Raw genomic sequence first — 24,199 nt, 5'->3', positions numbered from 1 at the left:
CTAGTTCTCTGACCTTCACACCATTCTAGAAAAGGCTGGAAGTAACTCAGGATAAACATACCTAGTAGTCAGTTAACAAGGCCCCAGTCTTATTTGTGTTTTTCTCAGCCCTCTCAATTATCCCTCCTGAAAACTCTGCTAGCTAACTTCTCAAACATTCCCAAAAGACCTTGGCACTGACAAGGTCACTTTAAGCTAAAAGGAAACCTCACAGCTCAGCCAACAAACCATGCATTTGGAATGGAAACTGCCTGTCATTTCATGGACACAACCATGACTAAACTGAATTACCGTGACTATTCAAACACAAAAAAATCAGGTCAGCTGACCACATCACTAAGAATCTAATTCTACTTAAAATACCATACTTAAACACATACTAATTTTTTTTGTATGAATTTATGATAAAAAGACATTTAACCTTTCATAAAAGCATGCAGAAGCCATTCCTTGTACACTTAACTATTATAGTCCCAGAACTGATGTGACAAAAATGGAATGGTTTGAAAAGCAGAAAGATGTACAGCCAAAATATGTTAGATACTACTTCTCTCATCCCCTTCTCCCACAAACTGATTCTCATATTAAGATAAAGATCTAAATTACGTTGAACATTGGGACAACCACTCCATGATTCCTTCCCCTCATCCCTGACTTGCAGTTGGCTTCTTTTCCAAACAAACTTCAAATGGTTCAACTTCCCAAGCACATTAGTTTCCTAGTTTCACAGCTGTCATTGGTCTAGACTATTTGCAAGAGCCTTAAACCTTACAAAAGTGCTTTCATTGAAAATTCAGGTGCTTGTGAAATCATTTCTTAAACAAGAAAAAAATGCACAGAACATCAGCAGCCCTGTCCATGAATCGGATACCTCATCAACAGCTTAAGAACAGACGCTTAACTGTACATCTCCACATCCTTCCCAAGATAAAAGATCTGACTGCTTACCAGTAATGGTGCAGGCATCTCTGTACTCTCTGCAGTCTGGCACATCATCTTCTACTGCTTCACTTACATAGTGCTCTTCGTGAATGCCTGTGTCACAGGCTAGGACTGCATGATTTGACAGCTCCAAAGGAGGCACAGTGGCGGCCAAAGTGCAGTCGTGCAAAGCTGTGGCGTCCAGCTTGGCAGGTTTCACAGGGTTGTACAAATTGCCATCAGGGGGACCAGCACTGGAGACTGGGTCTGGCTGGCAGAAACAGAACTCTTTCTCTTTGCTAGAGTTGGCTTCAAGAAGTCTGCAATACACAAAGGAAACCAGTGCTCAATTCAAGACATTCCAAACAGCATAAATTGGAATAGATAATTTTATTATCCTTAAACATTGGTTTAACCTGACAAATCCAGCAAATGCTAAAACCCAAACACACTTCAGAGAGCGGCTGCCTATCTCTGCACCTTGCACGGTCATGTGAAGTAGGAAAGTGCTATTCCTTGGACAGTGTTATTTACCAACAGCTGATTAAGCATCTGGTTTTTTGCCTCATCCAACCTGGAGTAAGCACAGCCCATCCACCTTGGCTCATTCACCAGCTAACCTTCTCCCACACCAGCCAAGCAAAAGCTGTGTGTAACCCAGTGTGTTGTATGAGCCACGCTGCACAGACAGACTACGCACCACTAGGTGATTTACTGGTACTTTAACATCATCATTCAAAACTGACTGACAGCAAACAATACAGAAATTAATACCAGCTTAAACTACCCCTGCTAGACTTTCCTCTGCACTAGGCCACCCTGCACAGCTCAGCCCTTCACTGCCAGACTGCCAGCTGGCATCTTTGTTCCCTTTACAGAGTACATAGGAAACAGGACTCAAGCTGCACAGAGTTAAGAGGGTACCCACTTACCGTGGCTCGCCAGCACTTCAGCATCAAACAGGGAGCAAAGTCCCTCAAAGACAGATACCGATGCCCCCAGCAAGATTAGAATGGCCAGAGAAGGAATGAAGAACACCTTTATCCAAAAACTTGACTGAACCTTTCAAATAAGGGACTAAAGGCCCTGCAATAACTGGTGGCATGGTACTGTTTTTGGTTATTAACAGCATAAGGAAAGATGCAAATGCTCACTACTACGAGGAAAGGAAAATACAATCATGGGATTGTGGAAAACCAGTCTTTGGAAAGGACTTGAAGGACAGGGAAAAAAAAGACTATATATGTAGTAGTTACAAGACATAAGCAGCAGCTGAAGAACAGGACACACAAGAACACCCAGATTACATGGGAAAAGCAGAAAAACAGCCAGCAAGACGACATAAATGCACTGGTCTGCAACCAGAAGATGTCGATACAATTCAATATGCATGTGCAGCAACAGAACATGGAATGTTCAGTCATTCATTGAGAACCAGAAATACAAGAGTTTTCTGGAGAATCCTATTAAATAGGTTCTCTTTAATCTCTAGGAACATGCCCAGATAATCCTATTTTGCCATTAAAGTTACACACAAGATTTTGACGTCTTATTTTCTGGCATTTGTAGTAAATAACATTATTGCTTCACCAAACCATGACAGTATTTCTAGAAAGTGATCACAAGACTTAAGCATCTGTCTCAACTGTCAAGACACAGATAATGCGTTCTAGACCTTCTGGGAGTAAGCTTCAGAGAAACCTTGCAACAAAGTTGTAATACAAAGAACACCACCATCTTTTCTCAACCCATTTTTCCCTGTCACCACAGGCATAAGAACAAAAAAAGCACAATTCTCTCCTCCTTCAGAGGGTCTCAACAAGGATGTGTTTACACTGAAATCAGAACACCACAACTGGAAAACAGATGGGCAATATTAACTGCAAAAAAACCCACCCTCATACACAAAACATTTTATTAAGTTCTCCTCAATTACATATACTTCTGTATCTGCAGGGTATCATTTAACATGAAAATAGTTCTCACTCAGAGGCTCAAAACCTGTATTTTGTAATGATTTTAATAGCTACAGGAACATATTAAATCAAGTGATAACTTTAGGATACGTACTCTCATATAAATGGTACTATACTCTGGTAGCTTCAGGAAGGGAAAGTTTCCCTTGAGTGCTTTAACAGAAAACATTCTGGTTCCCCAGCAGAGCATCCATTATTCCTGAGCTATCACAGGACCTACTGGAAAGAACAATGGGGTCATTTGTACTGATTATTTTTAAAATGGTCCCACTTTCAAGTGGCTCTTTAGGAATAACAAGAGGAAGATTTACTGATATTAGAAATTAGTTGTTCAAATGAAGTTGGAATCAAAATGGAAATCTTTGTTTTCCACTCTGCATTGAAGATAGAAACAGCTTAAGCTATGAACAAGAAAATACACTGAAAATGCACAAACTGACTGATTAAAAGGGCTCCATTTTTGTCCTAGTTGCTACCACGCATTTGTGAATCACCTTTGTTTTGGGAAACTGTGAGCTGTCTGTTGTTGTGAACAAGGGTATGTCTGGGAGTAAGTAACTGAAAGCATCAACAGCACTCCAGCTTTTCTTGCTTTCTTCTCCATGCCCTGCCTCAGCAATTAGAGAAAGCCAACAACATACCAACACTACCAAATGCAATAACACTGATAATCAAAGCGCAATTTGTGTGTAAAAGTCTTCAAGTGAGTTTTGGGAATGTGAGATCTTGTAACTTTTCTGGACACACTGACATTCAACATCTGATGTACCTGATCACCTTAATTCATTCACAACTTTATCTTCCACATAGTTCTGACCAAAAATACTTTTGCCCAGAACACAATATTCCAAGTTACGTTAGAAGTTTGTGCTGAATGAGCTTCACCTCTCTGCCTTCACCCAGTTTAACATTCACCCCACCGAGGTACCATGGAATCCTGTAAGCTGCACTCCAACAGCTTCTGCCTTGTCACTGTTAAGAACAAGTAAATAGACACATTCAGAAACAAAAAGTCATCAATGCTTTTCCTTCACACAAGCTGTTTCATTGTTGGCACTTGCGGAAACTATGAGCAGAGCTTGGAAAAAAACCAAACAAGCAACAAAAACATCCCCAAAAAAATCCCCACAAGTCAGTCTGCCTGGTCTGCTGCAGAAATGCATTTAACACCTGCATGAGAAAGTCAAGTTCTGGATTAAGGGAGAGAATTTGCCTTGGTCTTAAAACCTTTTATCATGGAGGGAAGAAAGCAGGCATAAATGAGTATGCCTGCTTCCTTTCAGACTTATTCAATAGCTTCCATTTCCGTATACACAGTGGAAAAAAAATGTTGTTTTGACTATCAAATCTATAGAAGCACTGTCTCTATGGCCTCTCTTGCAAGGCAAATATTACCACCTAACGCAGGGGTGCACACTTTTCCTTTAAGCATTCATCTAAATCTTCCTGTTGCAGAAAAAAATCCAAAATACAGCTGAGCATTATTTACAAGATAGCTAGAGCAGCCCATGAAGAGAAACAGACATTGTAGCTACTAAACCCACGAAATACAAAACATTAATATTATTCTTTAGTCAGCCTCACCTGCATATATTGTATTTGTAATAAGAAGACTACACAAATTGTTATTGCAGTATCTTGTATTTACTCCTGACATCCAAACTTTGTGTACAATTTATAAGTCAGATGATTACTTTTCTTGATGAAAGTTCAATGCATTTCATTCTTTCTACTCTGTATGTCAACAGCAGCCTCCATACAGGATTCAAATAACTCATCTACCTAATACAATATAATTCAGCTTCTGCCTCAATAGCTGTATTGCACCATTTCTACCAGTCTAAATACAAAGACTGTTTGGGGCCAATAAACAGACCTGGATGTAAAGAAATACTTCATTTGCAATGTCTGAACTTCATTCTTCAGCGTAAAACTGTTTGCAGGAAGACCACAATTCCCTTAAGTTTATTACCTAAATCTTTTTAATCAGGCCATTTTACTCTGAAAAAAACCCCCACCCCTTACCTGTAAATATTTGTTAAAGGGACTCACTCAAATCTTGCACTTCATAAGAGCAATGACATAAGCACAAAGACTTGCTCCTGCACACCTCCTCCGTACTAAATCCAGATTTTGGACTAACCCAATACATGCTTAAAATGGAGTGTTTGCATGATTAATATATGAAAAGCTTAAATTTTAAATACACCAAACATCGCTGTCATCTAATAGTACATCTGCACAATAGTTTGGACTATGACTGCAGCGTAGCTAAGTCCTGATCAGGAAGTACCTCGGGTACTGATTGCAGTATGCCTGTGGCAGGCCAGATTACAAAAGCCTGCTCCAAAACTGAGTTGTGGTTAGCCAGCATTGCATTCCACCTTTTTGTTAAAAAAAAGTTATCCAGCTGTAAGTACCTAGGCAATGCAGCTTAATGCTAACAGCCACATTCACATCAGAAAACAGCCAAGATTTGAGGGTTTTGAGGTAAAGAAAAATACATCAGTCAGCCATTTCTTGGTTCTGACCATTTTAAAAAAAGTTACGTTCATTTTTTGTTTGCAGTGTGTTTTGGGGGGAAGGGGTTAAGTGTCATACAGCACAAGTTTCATACAAATAAAATAAACCACTTGCTGTTTCTCAGTCATTTGAGAAAGGTTTTCTGCATTCAGTATTAACACAATTTACCTCTGAATCTAAGGCAGAAATGAGTTAGTAAACCTTATTCCTCCCTCAAAAGCAGTAAAAGATACCGAGCTCTTCAGCCACATACCCATATCCCAGCAATGCCAGAAGATACATTATTTGTAACATTGCAATGTTATTCTCATCCCTATCTTGGGACTGCAGCAACAGCAGTATACTGTAGTCACAAAACATCTGGAACTCCTACAAACGTACCCAAATGTACAAATGCTACCCAAAACCCACACATTGCACCCTATGGTGATTATTAAGCTGTGAACAATTTTTAGCTACCTAGCTCACATTCTGTGCGCCACATAATACTTTTATTCATTAGTCCAAAATGGCTGCTTGACCACTGCAAACATTTGCGAACTTAAATGCTTCCTTAAAAGAGGGGGGGGGAAATACCTTTCTAGGGCTTCCAAGTAAAATGTTCCTTTTGTTACAGGTCATCCTTTTGCTACGCATACTCTCATACTTAATTATTTAGTTTAGACCAGGAGCAGAGCTTTGAAGCAAAACCACGTACTGTGAGCTAGTGTACACATGAAAAACCAATTCCCTTTTGAGTAAGAGAACCTGAAAACTCTACTCCAAGAGTTGTACTTCAAATGCAGCCTGCTGCCAAACTGGGACTTCAAATAACCCTGAGGGCTGCATCAATGCAAGGGCATCTGACTTGTACCTACTGCATTTTTCTCCTTCAAGAAGCTTCAAACTGCACAGTTGAGTGGGGACATTCAGCCCAAGGTGCTAAGCTAAATCTAATATAAAGTAGCCCACCTGAATCAATAATGAGGATTTGAGATGCTTCAGTGCCAATAACTTTGATCTGCTCATCCATCCTTACTGACCAAAGCATTTGCTAATTTAGAGACAACCTCAGGGTGTCAAGGGATTGAGAGAGCTTTCCGCTCCTGGAATCTGCCTGGAGCTACAGAGCTCTGATCATGTAGTCTCATTTACTAACTACTAACTGATGGTTAAACACTTCAGAGGGTTCTAGGGTGTTGAAATACCTCCCTTTTATGCACTTGAAAGAGTCCCACCAGAAATGTTCTTCCCTGTTTTGTGTATCACTTAGTAAAACAGAGCCATTTAGTGGTTTTACAAAGTATGGCAAGTTTTACTAAATTCTTTAAAAAAAAAAAACCTGAAGCTTCTTATTTACACAAAAGAAACCTAAATAATTTCTTCAGATGCAAAATGGCCCAAGTAGACACTGGAGCAAATCAAAGCCAGGTTATAGCCTGTCTAATCTGCGAAATAGATTAACATGCTGGCTCACCCTCAGTAATTCAGAATCCAGGCATAATCACTGAATTGACCAAAGCAACATAATAAGACTTGCTTCAAGCATTCAACTTGCTTATTTCTTTGCTAATTCACATCTTACATCATATTTTTTTTAATTTAAAAACAATTTCTTCACTGAGTGGGTGGGCTCAAGAGCCAGTCAAAATGCCTACTACTATTTAAATACACTTTGTCAGACCATATTGAAACAGCCATTTGCAATAGGTCTGGCTTTTACACACACATATACAAAATCACTACTTAACTTTTACATAAAGGCTGAATTTGATCCCAAATAATTTATTGAGTTGTTTTAAATCTGGCACTTTTATATACCCTCTTATAAACCATGAGGGTTTATTTTCTGCTCAGAAGCTACCTTCTAATAGGCATAATGTTGACTGCTTAGTTAAACCTCTAACAGGAGGCATATAAACAGAGTTTCATAGATTAGTGACAAAATATGACAAGCAGTTTATTTACCTTCAAACACTTTGCATAAAAACAAGTACAGCATTTCTCATGCTAGAAGAGGTCCATTGTTTTTACAGCAAATTAAAGGGACAGGCATCTTGGGCAACTCTAGACTACATCCTTATCTAAAGTTGAAAAGATTCTTTAATGGCTTTAAATCAAATTTCCTAGATAACCCTTGGGGAAACACCACTTCACTTTCTTAACAGCACTTTTGTGCCCAGTGATGCAGGCAGGCACACCAAAGCCATCTGCTACCCCAACATCACACAAATCCTTTTACTCAAGAAGCCCTATACTACAGTTTAACTATATTCCATGTTTGGTTTTGGGGTTTTTTTCTTTTTTCTTCATAGTTAGGGGTTAGGAACTCTTTGGCCTAGCCAAATGCAATCTTTTCACAGAAGTATCAACACTCAGGGGTTATGTCACATGCTATCAGGGATCTTCTCAGGTATATGCCTCCCAAGAGGGGCTCTTCTGCTTATGAAACCATTGAAGAATGTTTCTAAGCTAAAGAACTGAAAGGTTTCTAGAATCATTTATTATAAAGCCTCATAACCAGCAAGTATGAAGCAGACGAAGGCATCCAAAACCAGAACAATACTTGGTTAACTGCCAGTGGCATGGCTATGTCATTTAGAATAAATAAGTCAAGAACAAAAGCCAGAATAACCAAAAAGATGTTTAAGTGACAGTATAAACTTGTAAAGCATACAGCCTTTCTCTCCAGGTCCCCAAAGCTGCTGCTGTGACCTTGTTTGGCCCTGTTTGACCATCAAGTCATCAATCAAGACAGAATAATGTTTTTCTCAAAAAGCAATGCCAGTCAGAACATCACAAATAAAAAGCCCCAAAAAGAAAAGGAGGAGGGAGAAGAAGGGAGAAAAAAAAGAAAAAAAAAAACCAAGAGAGAAAACCGCCCCACTGTTCTCCACAAACCAAACTTTCTCAGGACAGGGAACTGGCCTTCAGAAGGAGCCCGTCAGCCTGTTCCCCCCTCAGGCCAGCGGGGAGCGGGAGCATACTGTAGGCAAGACCTGGGTCTGACCTTCGCAGCTGTGGGTGCACAAGCGTGCTCTCACCCAGCTCTGTGTAACACTGCCCCTCGCCGCTCTGAAGTTCCTTGAGGCAAATATTGCAGCCTTCTATAAATAGTTCTTCCTTGTGTAAGGCTCGCATTACACTGGCAGCTTTTTACAGCTCCCTCTACTTTTATTTAATGTAGGCCACCAAAAGTGCCTCCCATCCCCCCTCCCCCCATGAACAAATAAAACTGAAAACAGTTAAAAATTAATGTGTTCCCTTTCCTACAATGCATCACACTACTGGCTGGGAGATCTTAGCTAGACATGCTGTGTACCTGCCTTGGAGAGAGAGAAAGCTGGTTGACCAACACTAGCACAGAGTGCATGAGAACTGCATGTGCAGTCAAAGGAGGAATTCATCAGGTAACAAAACCAAGCACAGAAGTACAGCAATGCAAACTACAAACACCTCAAACGTTCTTTCTGTTCAGTCATGTACATGCAAGGTGTTCACTGAGGTAGATCAAGACAAGATGGACACAAGGGGCATGGTCCAATACTTGCTGAAGAGAAGGAAAGCATCTAATGACTTAAAACAAAAACCAAATCACCAAATCATTTGGGATTAGGCTGCTGTTGTATTTAGCATGTATGAACTCCTGACTCATACACAGCTGATACACAAGCTAAACTACAGGAACGTACACTTTGGTACATTAACACATACGCTACCTACCAGCACATCTCCTCGTACTGCTATTAAAAAAAAAGCAGGTATCAAAGATTTCTCAAACAGTTCAGGTATGGGGGAAACTATACACCAGCAGCAAACCAGATCCTCAAACAGTATGAATGGGAGCAGTGATACCAGAAACCTGAAAAGCGTTATTTGTTTATACACCACAAGAGCATGAAACTCCTGACTTCTTCACTTTGCCATAAGTCTCAAAGACTTTCAAAAGATAGGCAAGTATTTGGTAGTGCTTTTCCACTAGCTGGGATGAGCTGTGGGATGACCACAATTTCTCTAAAATGCTGCAGGGGAGATAACACCACTGTGTCTGCTCGAGTCCTCAGCTCCTTTCCCATCCACAGGAGAACCAGCAAGAGCACTTGACCAGAAGCAGAACAGAGAAGAAAGGCATAAATGCACCAGACACACATGAATTAGCTACTAGTAAAAGGGAAAACACAACAAAGAAAACCCCAACAACCCTACCGAACAGTGCCTGGACCTAGGACAGCATGCAGTAGGTAAAGGTATTCAAATGAAAATGTTACCATTCCAAGCCAAAACCCTGATTAGCGAGCCAAGCCCTATCTTCTTCTTCAGGACAACACTAAAGGGCAAGGGAAAGTAGTGAGAACAGCTGAAAGACCATGCTAGAATGGTGGTTCCCCACTGCCTACTACTACTGTTTAAACAAAGATACAATTAACCTAATTGCCAACAACTTAGGGCCAAGAGTTTTAGTCAACTAACCCTAAACAAAGAATAGACTGACTCAAACCAGATATTCATCACTATTTAAAACTGGGGGGGTGGGGGGTGTAATCTTGTTTTGCATTATTTTTTTAAAATTTCTCACATTTCACAATGACTTTTAAGAGTCTACATGGAGATGGTACAATTTAAATTTTAAAAATAAGCTTGTTCACAGGATTGGAGAAATGTCATCATTTCACATTTTAATAGCTGTCCTGAAAACATTTATACAAAATATCACATAACAGAACTAAGAAGAGTACTGCTTTTCTTTACTATTTCTTATTAACAGAGACAGTGAGAGCAGGGGTAAACCAAACCAGATCACAGAAAAAAAAGAAACAAAATGCCTTACAAACTGCCCCAAAACAAACAACAAAAACCAACACAAAACCCAAAAAAACCCCCACACCACACCTGCTGTGTCCTGATCCACTTACTTTCAGACTGAGTTTATGGCTTTAGACCAAGTTGAATAATCATTTAAAAAGATGTTTAAGAAAAAAAAAAAAATAATCACCAAACAGACCAAAACCAACCTGTTCAGTAAGAACATCCCCTCCCTTTTTCCTTTTTCTCTCCCTAGAAAGTAAGAACTTAGTAACTTAGTTTCCTATTGCTGCTACAAGTAATTTTAAAGACAGCTATTAGGAAGCTTACCTTCAAGGACAGTCAGACCACCGAGTAAGATGCTAAGAGGACAGGCTTTGGCTCACTAGCACCACTGGCACTCGCTCCCCGGCAGCAAGCCTTCCCACGTGCTTCAGCAACCAGCACAATCCAGCGAGAACCTCCCTCACTCTTCAAGGTTGTCTTACAACCCTGAACATGCACAGAGTTCCTCAAAACCCATCCCACAACATCTTAACTGGCGGTTAACACCCCTGGGCCTCATATCAATTTTCTTTTGTCATCTTTAAGTAGTTATGTATGGAACACTTTCAACCGTATACTGCTATGTTTGAGAGGACATGAGTGAACTGAACGCAGCTCTGTCACAAGCTCCATAATTATAGTCCTTCTCCAAAGCTTTGGGCTGTAGGGAATGTAGATTACAGCCTCTGCACCAAAAAGAAAGCTAGACCTCCAACACTTGTGGGCACCCAGGCCTTACAAGTCACTTAAGGTACCAGCATTGATGATCAACATTACAAGACTACATATTCCTAAACAACCAGCAGTCCTAGGCCTCAAACCAAGCACCTCTGTCACAGGGACTTCCCAGCAACCATGACATGAGCTGCTGACTAACCAGGGTGCATCTCAACAGACCACTCCAACGCAGCACTGCTCCCCTTCTACTTCCATAGATGCTAATGGCTACAACAAAAGAAATTTCACAGTCCTTCTTAAAATGCTACAGTGTAGTTCAAAAACTGGCACAATTATTCTGTTGAGTCATTTTTCTGCTTATGAAGTCTGTATGTAAACATCAAGAGTAACATAGGAAAAAAAGAATTTGCTATTTAAAGGTTGCTCTGTATATACCCAGTGTATTACCATATACATGTGTCTGTGTTCTTGGGAACTAGAAATGTTTATCTTAACAACAGGCTGTGGAATTTTAGGAAACCAAGCCAATTATTCATGGCTTAGTGCCATTAAAGTCAAAGTCACACTAGCAAAGATTTTGGAACAGAGTTTTTTATAAAATTCCAGGGGCATTAACATGAACATGGCAAAAGCAACACTTTGATGCAGTCTTAAAAAAAAAAAGTCTCCTTACAAGGTAAGAACTACACAAAAGCACAACACAAGTCAAGGGGTAAAAATGCAAATTAAATGTAATACATGCTCTGGTTCTGCTTCATTTGCAGACTAAACTATCTTACTTATTTATGCAATGAAGCTGAAATTCAGCATTGTGGCTTTCCCCAAAGGACCACAGAAATTAAAATCTGAAGTCACTCGATACACAGGGATTAAATGGTTCCAAACAATCTGGAAATAACTGCAATAACCCTTAACCATGGCGTTTCTTGAAGTTGTCCTCAAATTCCTGTATGCATATACATATTCTCCAAAATGCACAACAGACTGAAGTTTCATGCCCGGTACTCTTACCGCAGTCATGGCATAGGCAGTACGAAAGCACTCGACCAAACTGCCCCCTGCCAGATCCTGCTCTATTGTAAATCTCTGTTGATGGAGACCTAAAACTATTATAAGTGGACTAGGCAAGCCAACCTGCTTACCAACCAGTCAATTCGGTTTCCCACTTATCAGCATGCCTTATGGCTTATTCATATCTTAGCACCCAGTCAGAAAGCACTCTGAGTATACCAGCAGCCTCAGGCAAGCAACCGAGCCAGCCTTCCGTGAGGGGAAACAGTTCTTTGATGAACCTTATTCCTTTATGTCAAGGGTGGGGTTTTTTTTCTGTGTGTACTCTACAACTTAATTGAAAGACTGAAATTTCTCTGAAATTGAAAGTTTTCACTATAGTATCAAAACGAACCTTTGTTCAGGCAATAAAAGAAACCAGACAAATGTACTAAAATATTACAGACACATGGTAAAGGTGAAAGTGCACAGAACAACATGTACGTTTACAAGGCTGGAAAATACAGCATTTGAAGCACTACTTCATTCAACTGAAAAATATAAAGTTATCACTAATGTTCCCCACCTCAGTTCAAAAGAAAGCCTCTCTCAATAAAAACATCTTAGGATGCTTAGAAATTTCTTGCTTCAAAATGTTTTTTTCATTATATAAATCTGGCAAAGCAAAAGGTCCCATCAGCCTCAGCACCACAATTAGGAATCATTTTCCTCTACACAATACACATACTCTATCACAAGCAAGGTTATCATTCCAAATACTAAAATTCCTCAAAACAACAAAAATATTTACTCAGATTTAAGATCGGAACATCTTCTGGACTTTTAGTACTCACAGTTACATTTGAAGAAGACTATATTTAACACCACAGGAAAGTATCACTAAAACCAAAGTAATTGCCTGACTATTTTAAGACTTTTGCCCTTTTTGCTTGTGCACTAAGAAGCAAGCTTCTGTCAAGGCAGCTATGGAAGATTCAGATTTCTAGATCAACAAGAAAAATGGAAAGCAAGGCCTACAAGTACAACCCTGAATATAAACACAGGATTTCCTGAAAGGAACAGATCTCTTTACCTACTCTCTAAGGTCCCCGTATAGATTGCTCATTTGACATACAAACTCTTATTTGAGCTAAAAAAGGTAAAATGGCCACCAAGATTTGACGCTGAAGCCAGTAATACTAAAAAATGCCTTGAAACTGTGCACCCTCAATTTCATTATTTAGCCTTCATTACAATTTTAGGTTCTCCTGTACAGTATGTTCTAGCACCACACCTCAAAGCTTTATCCCATCTCTTTTACTGTCAAGACAGATTATTAAACTTTCCTTGCTATTAAATAAGGTCTGGGGAGCGCTTCCTTACAGCTTGGTGTGTCTGACAGGGAAAAATTAACTTGCTTGGAAAGGGCTGCACATCACATCATTAACAGAGAATTTTTAGAAAAATACTTCTGTATTTTACACAGGCACTGGCTTCCCTGAAACAAAGTCACCTTTTAACTCCTCCTACAGTTCATGTAAAATAGCTTCTGATTTACATTTAGTCATGCTTTAAGCACAAGCAAGGTGACATATTACAGTTTTTCTGCCTGAGGGTTTGGCTTCCAATAGAATTTTCAGCAACAATGCTGAAACAACATTAAAAAGCATACTCAATAACAGCAGCAGAGATCTCCAGGCCATCACTTGTCCAATAAAGCCAAAACTTGTTTGTGTTTAACCATTTCTTGGTCACCCTTTTGGTCAGAAGAACAATAGGAGTCCAAACAGTTCACTCAGCAGTTGAAGCAAAAGACAACCGTATCCCAAAGAGAAAACTGGAGTTATCTCCCCTACCAGGACGCTGGGAATTAAACATTGTAGTTATTCCTACCGCAGAGTAGAGACACAGGTACACTAGACCACCCCTACTTTCCTTGCTGTTCTGAATCCAGACTCTGTTTTCAAAAGCATACTGTTTATTCGCCTGTACCAACCAACCATGGGGTTCAAAGACACAACCCTCAATTTCTACTAAGAACCATTTTCTGTTCTCCTCAGTAAAATATTCTGCCACCACTTTGAAACTATCAGTTTGTGATATTCCATTTTTCTTCTGTGTGCTCTTAGGTCTCAGTAAGGTTCCACAGTCCATAGCAGTGAAGCTCTGTTTTTATGCACCTGTCCCTCACCATGAAAACAGAAATGGAAGGAAAAAAAATAGCATGCACATACCTAATTTATATTATTGAATAAAAAAATCAAAGTACCCTACTGATAGCCATTATTAAGCTGGAATCTCCACAGCCAAAACAGGAAGCACAGCAAGCCTCCCATGACTCAGGCCTAGCAATAATTCCCTTGCAAACTTCCATCGTCATCAACACCAGCAACTGACGTGTCAAGGCCAAAATAAGCCACTGACCCATAGTTTAAAAAGGCAGCCAGCTCCTAAGCAGCACCAAGTCTAGCATAGCCCCCCCAGAGTGAATGTCTTAGTAATGACAAGCAGCACCAGAATCTTCCTGGAGTTCTCCTTGTTTTAAGAGATCCACACGCTTCCATCCTAGGTCTGCAGTTCCACTGCTCGTGCCCTTGCTCCAAAGTTACAGTTCAGTCCAGACTCCACAGCCACCAAAATTCTCACCAGCTGCCTGCACAGCCCCTGCTCACAGCCCAAGCAATCTCTGCAATTTCAGTAAGACATGGTGCCACCTTCCCAGGGGTATGAGCCAGTGCTGAAACGCTCTCCGCCTCAGTCTCACTCTACCTACACTGACTGCAGTAGAAACACGAAGGTTTATTAATAAGCAGGAGGAAAAGGTCAGCGATTTCACTTGGATCCACAACTTTCTAGCTAAGATCAGTTGCACAGTATGCCAGAAGGGCCAGATAAGACACAGGCTTTCCCAGAACATAACATGAAACTCCCACAGAATCCAACTGCTAAATAAGTGCTTATACAGCCACATTGATACAGAACAGAAGGGTGTTTACAACTCCTACCAATTTCAGATAATCCATGCTAAATCTACAGTGAGGTCGTAAAACAAGTCCAGCAACAGACAACCAGCACTACATTTCCGGGAGGATTTTTGCAGAGTTCTCTCCTTTGAACTTTCGCACAGTGTCATTTCATAGATTTCCATTCTTCCTCTATCTTTACATAATGTTCAGACCTGAAGGCACTAAAAAAACAACAGAGCTGTTCATTAGCTTTTCAAAGGCCTATACAGAGATACCAATTTACAAGGCAATTAAGCCATACAAAACCCAAATCCATAGCTAGAACAAAGAAGAGTATTTTCTTGCTGCTAGAATGCATATGTGGAAGTTTATATAGAGTGCATATATTTATTGGCATGGTGTTTAGCTGCAGGTTTCTGAATTCAGACAGATTTTTCCTCTTTCCTCTTACAAAAGTTTATTCTTATTAGGCAAGGACCTTGTTTTTGCAGTCATGCATCACAACAATGTCACTGAAGACATATGAACCTGTTCCACTGATTTCTTGAAAAATATTTATTTATTTACAATTCTGGTTAAAATAACATAGATGCACATTAGTGCACAGTGGTAGAGTATATTCTCACAGATGAAGGCAAGACAGGACTTTGAACATGCTCTACCCTTGCTCCAAATGTACTTGAAGACATTACAGCTGGGCAGCACTGCCCCGTCGTTCACAGTGCAAAAAGGCAAGTGGAGGACACTGGACACATCATTATGTTCCTCTGCACAGCCACCAGACTCAGCGACAGGCATACGTACGCCATCAAGTCTTTAAAACCAAACATGTAATGGTTAGCTACCACATTCCAGTTTGCATTCATCATCAGTTCCCCTTGCTGCAAGATAAGGGGCACCACCATAGCCACCAGTTTTTAACTATTATGGTCTGTGTTCTTTACAGATGTAAAAATAAAACAGAACTTTAGCTTAGCAATTTTGCATGTTACCCAGAGTACCTCACACATTCTACATGACAGTGGGCAGAAAACACCTGACCCAACACAGCTGAAGTGCCATACACATAATTTTCTTACAAACATCCTACATAGGCAAAGTTGCACCACCAGATTAAGCCCCAAAAAATCCACATGACTGTACATGGAGCACAAAAGTCAGTCACCATACAATAATCTTGGCATGACCAATGCCCACGAGTTAAAATGAAGAAAGATGACCTTCAGCATGAATGCATTCTGACTGGCCAGAAGAAAGAAAAACAAACATTTTGAAAGTTATTCTGAACTGAGAAAAAATGAAAAAAGAAAGTTGTTCCATATGAGATAGTTGATACTACCCCAGTATGAGGAGATAGTATGGTGGAATATATAAAACCTAACAATTAATAGTAAGACGAGAGGTGGCTCATAGTTCAGTTCAGACGCCTGCACATCTTCTATTGCATGGAATGTTACTTTATGAAACACTGCAGCAACTGACTGAGCCTACCTTACTTTATCTTTGGTGTCCCCACAGCAATGAAACACACATCACAGAAATGTTTCTGCTATGTGGCAGCATTCCCAGGTATGTTATTTGGAGAAATCTCAAACAACTTTGAATTCCATTTTAAATTCTCTACCTGCAGGTTTTATTTGCAAAGATAAACATGCAAGTGAAGCAAACAACATCCATTCAGCCATGCACATGGTGAGTGAAACACTGGGGGTGATCTTTGACTTCAGCACTATATCAAAACACACATTAAAAATAACAAAATGTTGGAAGAGAGGAAGGGGAAAAGCACGGCAATGTATTTAGGGGAGTCTCACTAGCTATTCTGCCACCAAGAACGAAGCAGCATCTTTCCTGCCCTGAGTTCATAATGCAGCACATAAACATGTAAACTGGTTTATCTTACCTCAGATGTCTTTTTTATAGAATAGTTCTGTGAACAAAATACATCAAATTGAAACTCACAAGAGTTTTTTAAATATCAGATTTTAAATATTAAAAAGCTGCTTGTAGCCAAGTATCACAGTTAAATTAAAGGTTCCACAATTTACAACAACCTCCTTTTTCAGTGTCACTGTTGTCCACATCTCCCTTCCCTGGTTGCTACGCAATCAGGAAAAAGCCTGGCATATAAGCAAATGCAGTGTACAAATTAATAAAACTCCAACTTCACAAAATCATAGAATGGCTTGGGTTGGAAGGGACCTTAAAGATCATCCAGTTCCAACTCCCCCACCATGGGCAGGGACACCTTCTGCTAGACCAGATTGCTCAAAGCCCCATCCAACCTGGCCTCGAACACTTCCAGGGATGGGGCATCCACAGCTTCTCTGGGCAACCTGTTGCAGTGTCTCACCACCTCATAGTGAAGAATTTATTCCCTATGTCTAATCCAAATGTACCCTTTTTCAGTTTATAGCCCTTACCCCTTGTCCTAGCACTACAAATAAAAAGCCCCTCTCCAGCTTTCTTGTGGGCCCCTTTAAGTATGGAGGAGCTGTCTCTTCTCAGGGCTGAACAACCTCAACTCTCTCAGTCTGTCTTCATAGATGTGCTCCCTCCTCTGATCATCTTTGTGGCCCTCCTATGGACTTGCTCCAACAAGTCCATGTCACTTTATCCAACCTGTCTCAGGTCAGAGCCTTTCCACTAACGCGCAGTGAAAACGAGCACTTCTCAGATTCACTCTAGTTAAATGCTGTCAGTCGGCAGAGATACAGGCAGCCTTTGAACATCATCATCACAGTGCAAAAGGAAGTTGCTGCCCATGCAATTTACTCATTTCCCCTCAATAACAGAGATTATTCCTAGCTGGATGCTAGCCAGCAAACCTGAGAAAAGTGCATTTTCTTTGCAAGTTACCAGGAAATAACAACATATAAAAAAATAGACAAAACAGCTGGGAATGAAAGGTACCTCCCCCCCCCCGCCCCCCCCCCCCCCCCCTTTCCCATTCCAAACTGTTGGCAGCTCCCTTTTACAGCTCTCTGCCAGGGATCTGTCCCCCAGTGACTCTAAGAATCTAACCAGACGGCTAAAAATAGCTTCTCAACTACAAGACATGTACATTATCAGTGGAAAACATTTCTGTAGACCTAGTAATAGCCCCACAGCTCAGTCTGGTGACACAAGAAATTGAAGAGGCAGACTAAAGAATGCTTTGTCAGGTTAGGGAAGCCTTTAACGCATTCCCATCCATGTCCATCAGACAGAATGTATATTTTTTTCTCCAGGTGACAGATACTTTACAGGCAGTCTTGTGTAATAACATTATATGACAATTTGTAGGCAAGTGCAACATTCCCAACACTCGAAGTCATTTTTCTCACTATAAAACAATAATAAAGCAGACAAGAGATTAAAAGACTTGCCCAGGTCACTTTTGTATGGATACCCATGTTGTGGGTTCTGCTGCTTCACCGCACACTATGATCACTACAGGAAAAATGCACATGTGATCCTCCATTACCCAAAGTTTGGAGCTACAGAATTAAAGGCCAGTTACAGTCTCAAGGCACACAAGGCATGTTTCCACCAAACCGTGAGAAAGGAGAGTAATTTTTACAGCACTTCATGAAATGAAAGAGTGCTTTAACACCAAAAACACCCAGTTGCTTGTTCTCCTTGCCATCTCTAGAACTGAGTTCTCTGGTTTAACAGCAAGAATTTAATGGAATAATGGATTGGTCTGCTGTCCAAAACATTTGTACATAAAAACATTTGGTCTGGATTTTTTGAGGTAGCTGTAACAAAATCTGCCTCTAATACAAATGAATTGGAGATTGAGGCTGTCCTTTGCATAGATGTTCACTGAAAAACCCAAGATGGTAATTTCTGATCAGTAGCAAAGTAATGCAATATTGTTCAATACAGAAAAAATATAAACATTGCCCTCCTTTCACCTTCAAAAGAATTAGGTTTATGCTAACCAATAGATGCTAATCACTTCTAAATTATGGTAAATGGAAATATAACAGAGACATGACATCTTCAGACATTGCATAAAATGGCATTCTGCACTGTGTCACTGTGCTAAGGTACCATTCAAAATTTTCAAGATGTCTTAATAATAACATTGACTCATATTATCTGCATTTTAGTTTTTTTTTAACTCAAAAGGAACTTGCCATCTCTCAGAAAAACACAGGAAAAGTTAGCAAGGCTTTGAAACCTCATACGCAAAACTGTCCTCCCTATATAGACCACAAATTTCTTCAATCTCCACCACTCACTGCTACCAGAGGACTTGCCCAAAATGAATGGAACAACAGAGTTCTCATGTCATTACAGCAAAAACTCTGCAACCCATCACAACAGCCTTGGTTTGACTCTTACTACCAGCTTGATTCTATTTGGTTCACAGAAGTCAGCTTTGTTAACAAAAGCATTTTAAGTAGTGAAGCAGTCACCATCAACTTCAAAAGTTTTGAAACATAAAGGTGTCCTATTTACTCCATCTCTGTTTTTGCATGGGTGTAGAGGTATATTAACTCATGGAAAACAAAAACAACTTTCATAATGGTTACCTCCAAAGCTGAATCTCTGGTTAGGAAGTTATAGATCCATAAGTACAGTTACATGTCATAAACTGTGATCACATTAAGGGCTGTCATTTTAAGAAGTCCGGGAGTGATATCAACACCACCTACTCCAGACTTTGAACACATGCTTAAGAAGCATTTTTTCTTGTACAGTTTAAATCCCCAGCTGCTTCCAGACGAACAATATCATTTTATCGCAAATAAATTCCTGTGTAGAGTTGAACTGATACTTGGGGGAAAAAAAAAAAAAAAAAAGAATGTTTTATTAACTAAAGATTTAAGAGCACGGGTGGGTTTTTCTCCCAAGCTCAGTGCAAATTTTAGCAAAGCAGAACTTTCCATGGCTACTGTAAACATACAGGGAATCCATTTGTCCATTTGTTTTTCCCATGACACTTTTCTAAGAGGGCAAGTCACATCAGTTACACTATGACCCTCCTACTGATGTTATGTTAATGACCACACCAGAAACCAGAAGTTTTCTGAACTGAGTTAAAAATTACTGTGCTGTTAATGTAATAACTGTTATTTGATGTTACAGTATTGGGAAACATACAAGTAAACTAGTGCTTAGGCATAACTTTAAAAAAAAAAAAGTAGGAATCCCAGTGAACTTGCATCCTTTTTTAACAGGCAGAGTGAAGAATTTGTCTGTTCTAAAGACTGCCATTTCAAGATAAACATTTATACTCAAGGGTTGTTTGGTCTGGTTTGGGTTTTTTTGGGGTGGGGTGGTGGTGTTTTGTTTTACATTGCAAGGAGGGCACTGAAAGGGCGATGCATCTGAATTAATTTACCTGCTTCCCTCTCAACTCTGAGACGTGCACTTTCCCTACATTTGCCATCTCTCTCACTGCTTCACTTGTGGGAAGAACAAGAAAGGCCATGTTCAAAAGTCACCCACACTTCTCAGCAAGCAGAAAGATAATCTGACCAGAGCACCTACTTGTTTCATATTCCCAGTCCAACCTATCAGGAGTGTCACCAAACGTTTGCTTAAGACTCCACTGAAAAATGGCTAAATCAGACCAAGTGTCAGTATTGGAAGACCGATTTTCCTTCACTCTCCCTGGTACCCTGAGGTGTAGATGTGCAGTAACAGTTGCTGATGTACTGCATTTCCTGAGAATAAAGAGCGGGGTTAAGGGAGGGAAGCAAACAATCTGGCCAGAAACAAAAATAAGCTCAACTTCTCTTATATCAATACATGTCTAAATTAGAGTTTCCACATGATATCTGAGCTATCTATATTAAGCCTCTCAGGCCAGTCTTCCACTAAATTAAGCTCTTGAGTGGCTTAAAGTTCACATGATTTTTAGAGCCTAACTAGGCAGCTATTCTTTCTGCATCTCCTGTATTGAAACTTTGTCAGCTCCTTTTTTCAACTTCAGGACCAGCTCTCTGATGAAACCTTTCATGTGTGAAGTCAAACGACATCAGGAAGCACATTTCATCTCTTTTAGAGAAAAAAGATTTCAGAATGAGGTGGGATCAAAGAGAACAGCATCACAGTTGATGAGGAAATAGTTTCAGTATTTAAAAATATAGTAATAGAAATGTATTTCATTTTGAATGAAATGTATTGTGGTTTCCCTATCACTTCTAATCCTCCAGTTTTCCCAGTAATTCCTGTACAGCCCCATGATGATTTGAAGGCAAGCTGTACTGTTTTAAAAGGCCACATATTCACCTCAGTCTTTAATTTGTATTTGAAATGTGTTGCCTCAGAACAATTCTAACCAAAGTTCTAATTAAGAAGGCTAGTAAGCGTATTATAAATAAATCCAAATACTTTCAGTTTTGTTTAAAGACTGAAGTTACTCTGTTTTCTTCCTAGTCTGCAAAGACTGCAAGTCTTAGTACAGACCCACCCTTTGCATTTATCCAAGCTCCCTTCACACATTTCGAACCAGGCTGCTCACTGAACAAAACCTCCTGACTACAGAGCAGTTTCTAACAGCACCTGCCACATTTCCTCTGCCTGCAACTTTTCTTCTTAGTATCTGTGTTAATGCCACGTTTTGCGACACAGTTCACCCAAAATAAATAAAACCAATTTCCACTGCAGTCCATATTACAGCAGTACAGACATTAAGCATATGGGATACACAAGGAGGGGAAGGGGAGTGGTTTCAGGAGAAATAGAAGTCCATTGAAAGTATTTCTGATTTTAACATGTTCCCTCAAAAAGGCTTTCTCCACAAGGACTGAAAATTGCTCAACACCTGTGCAAGGCAGGAGTTCCTCTGTATGTTAGAGATAGATAAAAAAAAGTGGGGACAAACTCTGAATGACTGATGAATACCAGCACCTCACGGGAAGTACACTTAACAAAAAGAAACAAGAAGTGTGGGTGAGTGAACAGGGAGACTACAAACTTTGTAGTCCCTGTACATTTATGTTCTTTATGAGGAGGTGAAACAGAAATTTACAAGAAGAGAAACCAAGACATACGAAAATGAACAACAACAACAAAAAAAAAAATCTATCAGATTTATTTCACCCAAGGACACTACAGATTTTTAGTCTAGTTGCTATGGACAAGGGCTCCTACTAGAATTTAAGACTCTTCAGTTGCAATGCAATCCTACCTGAACAAGTGGGGACAGAGAAGGACAAGAGTAAAAAGAGCCAACAAGAAGGGTATTGTTAGCCCGATATGAACTCCATCTCTGTCCAACTGCAATTACAATCCTGTAACTTACCAAGTCATGTTACAGGTGCTAACAACTCTAAAACAAACAAAGTCTCATTTCACTCCCTTTGCTCTCCTACAATAGTCTAAACCAACTGTAGCACTGAGATTTTCGAGTGTGTTCAGGATTTTAGGCATTGCAGGGAGTGCCAGCCTAAAGCATTTCTCTAAAGTTTTAAAATGTAAAGCTTTTTATCAAGAAATGTCAACTTCCTTCAAGTCAGTCAATCACAGAGCAAGGAACAGCTATTATGGGCGTTGTTCCAAAGCTGAAAAGCCCTTTAAACTATTTTGGCTCCGAGATGAAACGGGGTTTGTTACAAAGAACATGTAAAAAAATCAACTTGATTTCTTGGTTTAACTTGATTAGAAGCAGTTGCAAATTTTTTACAAATTCAGTAAACATACTAATTCTTTTAACAGAGTTCAGACACAGATAAGTTGTGGAGTAGTAAAAATAACTAGTTAACTGTAAGGAGTTCTTCCTCATTTGATTGCAGCAATGAAGATTATTACATTAAAATTCATTAGTATGCAAACAAATTCATAGCAGCAATGTTGGGGGCAGGGATGTCTAAATAGCTTTCCCACCTTCCAGCCACCAAAACACAAGAACTCTTCAACAGTAATCTAGTATTTTAGAGTGATCAAGATTTAAAAGATTATTCTTCAAGAAAAGTTCTATGAAGAAAATAGTTCACACCATTCCAAATTCATGCAGTAATTTTTAACCGTTTTGCATTTTTCTGTTTTACACTTCCGGTGTCTAATACAGATAAGAAAATAAATAAATAAATACAGATAAGAAAAGCAAACTCAAACCACATTCAGAAAATAAGCTTAATGTAATGATGACATCCCCAGCACAAGTTATCTTGTGTTTCAAAAGAAACACTTGTGTCTAAGCTCCTTATATTGTAGGAATTTCTATTTTAACAATAGAACTAAGTCCAGGATACCAGTTAGATGGGCATCATTAGTAGCCTACTTCAGTAAACAGGCCCAAAGTTACCAAAGCATCTATCAGCATATGCAGAGATTAATACACATAGCAGATAAACACATTTCCTGCTTCTGGTGCTCCAGGATCACCAACAGAAATCAGTGACAAATGAACTGTCCTACAAATACAGGACAATATGAGTATCCCAAATAACTGCTATTTCTTCACAGTTGAAAGCCTTCAAAACTGTGCAAGTAATTCTGCTTTCACCGATTTGCCTGCTCCGAACACACCACTTGTTTAACAATAATACCATGATTTAAGATACCTGATGCCCATAACAGTTTCATCTGTAACGTTAAAAATATAGCTGCCTCAGATTGCTTCTGGTTTATTCTCAAAAAATTCTTACGGTGGCAGCATTTTAAATAACATGTCAGTTCACTAGAACTGCCTTCAGACTTTGAGGCAGGGAGAGAGAAAGCAGCCACAGCAAACAGTGGTCCTTGGCCCATTCAAGCACAGTACACTGTCGATGCCTTGCTTTTGCAGACGAAAGCATTAAGTCTTTTCCTCTGCCCCATCAGAACAAAACCTGCATCTGACAACACAACAGCAGCTCAGCATTATTAGAGAGAGACCAGGCAGTGTTATGCCATGCAATAGCTGAAAAACAGCATTCAACTAAACTGCAGAGTAAGGGAAACCAAAAAGTACTAAAGCAGCGTTTGCCACGTTCCCTTCCCTTGTCTGAGTTAATTTAAAACGTGGCTAGCAATGCCTCTGCATACACTACCTATATACCACACCCAAAGCTAAGCTCTAAGAGAGACAAACAGTGTAAGGGGATTACAGCTCGGTAGCAGCCATTGCTGTACCTGGTTTGCAATTCTTTTTGCTCTTGATCATCTGCACAGCATTCTTCCTTTCTTGAGCGTCCTTTTCCCTCCCAGAATGTCACCATTTGGCTAGCAGGCTTCTTTAAGCGTTGCTTCTATTTGCGTTTCCCCCCACATGAACAGTTCGTGATGCTGTAAGGTCATTTGAATGCAATTGTAACTTTGGCTCACAGACAAGTTTCCTCACCCTCTCTTGGCAGAGCAGTTACACAAACTACCAAACTGAGTCAAAAAGAAAGGGAT

At 39.8% G+C, this 24,199-nt stretch overlaps 1 protein-coding gene across 3 annotated transcripts in view; it reads right to left on the bottom strand.

Moving 5' to 3' along the window:
* TRAK1 (trafficking kinesin protein 1) overlaps positions 1-24,199 on the bottom strand; it is a 140,556-nt gene that overhangs the window by 89,922 nt on the left and 26,435 nt on the right. For all 3 annotated transcript variants that reach the window (XM_037382717.1, XM_037382718.1, XM_037382719.1), the window contains exon 2: positions 949-1,241. The gene's annotated coding sequence lies outside the window, so the exon portion shown is untranslated. The remainder of the gene's footprint in view (positions 1-948; positions 1,242-24,199) is intronic.

Source organism: Falco rusticolus, chromosome 4 (genome assembly GCF_015220075.1).
Source record: "Falco rusticolus isolate bFalRus1 chromosome 4, bFalRus1.pri, whole genome shotgun sequence".
In the NCBI taxonomy this organism is placed as follows: domain Eukaryota; kingdom Metazoa; phylum Chordata; class Aves; order Falconiformes; family Falconidae; genus Falco; species Falco rusticolus.
This window is presented reverse-complemented; position numbering and strand designations above follow the sequence as displayed.